At 30.5% G+C, this 2564-nt stretch overlaps 1 non-coding gene across 1 annotated transcript; it reads left to right on the top strand.

Annotated features, from left to right (window-relative positions):
* Positions 1 to 292: 292 nt before the first annotated feature.
* LOC112715439 (small nucleolar RNA R71) lies at positions 293 to 400 on the top strand. The gene has a single exon (XR_003159687.1). It is a non-coding gene; the product is annotated as a small nucleolar RNA R71 (small nucleolar RNA).
* Positions 401 to 2564: the final 2164 nt, after the last annotated feature.

The raw sequence follows: 2564 nt of genomic DNA, 5'->3' as shown, positions 1-2564 counted from the left end.
CATTCAGACTCTGAGAAATCATGTTGACTTGCTGAGTCAACATTTTGTTATGAGCCAATATGGCATTCAGACCATCAAATTCAAGAACTCCCTTCTTCTGAGGCATCCCATTACTCACAGGATTCCTCTCAGAGGTGTACATGAATTGGTTATTTGCAACCATGTCAATGAGTTCTTGAGTTTCTGCAGGCGTTTTCTTTAGGTGAATGGATCCACCTGCAGAATGGTCCAGTGACATCTTAGAGAACTCAAATAGACCATCATAGAATATATCCAAAATGGTCCACTCTGAAAGCATGTCAGAAGGACACTTTTTGGTCAACTACTTGTATCTTTCCCAAGCTTCATAAAGGGATTCACCATCTTTTTGTCTGAAGGTCTGAACATCCACTCTAAGCTTGCTCAGCTTTTGAGGAGGAAAGAACTTGGCCAAGAAGGCCGTGACCAGCTTATCCCAAGAGTCCAGGCTATCTTTAGGTTGTGAGTCCAACCATGTTCTAGCTCTGTCTCTTACAGCAAAAGGGAAAAGCATGAGCCTGTAGACTTCAGGATCTACTCTATTAGTCTTAACAGTATCATAAATATGCAAGAACTCAGTTAAAAACTGATAGGGATCTTCTTATGGAAGTCCATGAAACTTGCAGTTCTGTTGCATTAGAGCAACTAGTTGAGGCTTCAGCTGAAAATTGTTTGCTCCAATGGCAGGGATTGAGATGCTTCTTCCATAAAAATTGGAAGTAGGTGTAGTATAATCACCAAGAATTTTCCTTGCATTATTGTTGGGTTCGGCCATGTCTCTTTCTTTTTCGAGATTCTCTGTAAGGTTTTCTCTGGATTGTTGTGCTTTAGCTTCTCTTAGCTTCTTCTTCAGAGTCCTTTCAGGTTCAGAATCTGCTTCAACAAGAATGTCCTTGTCCTTGCTCCTGCTCATATAAAAAAAAGAGAATAAAAAAGAAGAGGAATCCTCTATGTCACAGTATAGAGATTTCTTTATGTGAGTAGAAGAAGAAAAGAATAGAAAAAGGAGAAGAAAAAAGACTTGAACACAGAGGAAGAGAGGGTTCGAATTTTAATATGAAGAGAAGTGTTAGTAAATGAATAAATAAATAGAAAGAGATGAGAGAGAAGAGTTTTCGAAAATTGTTTTTGAAAAATAGTTAGTGATTTTTGAAAATTAAGAGAAGAAATAAAATTAAAATTAAAATTTGAAACACTTAGTTAATTAAAAGAATTTTGAAAAAGAGGAAGGTGATTTTCGAAAATTAGAGAGAGAAAAGTAGTTAGGTGGTTTTGAGAAAGATAAGAAATAAACAAAAAGTCAATTAGTTAGTTGAAAAAGATTTGAAAATCAATTTTGAAAAGCTAAGAAGTTGGAAAAGATTTTGAAATTGATTTTGAAAAAGATATGATTTGAAAAAGATATTTTGAAAAGATATGATTGAAAATGATATTTTGGAAAAGATTTTATTTTTAAAATTAAAATTGATTACTTGACTAACAAGAAACTAAAAGATATGATTCTAGAATTTAAATATTGAACATTTCTTAACAAGAAAGTAACAAACTTCAAATTTTTAAATCAATCACATTAATTGTTAGTAAAGTTTTCGAAAATTATGAAATAAAATTAAGAAAAAGATTTTGAAAATCAATTTTTAAAAACTTTCAAAAATAATAAATAAAAAAAATAAAAAAGATTTGATTTTTGAAAAAGTTTTAAAAATATAAGATTTTTAAAATTGAAATCTTGACTTGACTAACAAGAAACAACTTATTTTAAAAAATTTTGACTAAGTCAATCCAAAGATTTCGAAATTTATGAGTACAATAAAGAAAAGATATATATTTTTTTTGAATTTAATGTGGAAAGAGAAAAACAACAAAAGGACTCAAGACATAAAAATTATGAATCAAAACAACTAATGCATGCAAGAACACTATGAATGTCAAGATGAACACCAAGAACACTTTGAAGATCAAGTTGAACACCAAGACTTATTTTTGAAAAATTTTCAAGAAAAGAAAAACATGCAAGACACCAAACATAGAAAATTTTCATGTTTAGACACTATGAATGCACAAATGCATATGAAAAATAACAAAAGACACAAAAGAAGAAAATATGAAGATCAAACAAGAAGACTTACCAAGAACAACTTGAAGATCATAAAGAACACCAGGCACGAGTTTTCGAAAAATACACAAATTTTTAAAAACAAGCAATTGACACCAAACTTAAAAATTGACACTAGACTCAAACAAGATACACAAAAATATTTTTGATTTTTTTTATTAATTTTTTGTATTTTATTTTTTTTCAAAAATTATTTTTTTTTAAAATGAAAACAAAGAAAGAATTTTGAAAGATTTTTGAAAACTTTTTGAAAAGAAAATTACCTAATCTGAGCAACAAGATAAACCGTCAATTGTCCAAACTCAAACAATCCCCGGCAATGGTGCCAAAAACTTGATAGGCAAAATTGTGACTCATACTTTTCACAACTCGAATAATTCCTAGCAATGGCTCCAACAACTTGGTGCACAATACTATGGTTCACACACAT

This window comes from Arachis hypogaea, chromosome 1 (assembly GCF_003086295.3).
Source record: "Arachis hypogaea cultivar Tifrunner chromosome 1, arahy.Tifrunner.gnm2.J5K5, whole genome shotgun sequence".
NCBI lineage: Eukaryota > Viridiplantae > Streptophyta > Magnoliopsida > Fabales > Fabaceae > Arachis > Arachis hypogaea.
This window is presented reverse-complemented; position numbering and strand designations above follow the sequence as displayed.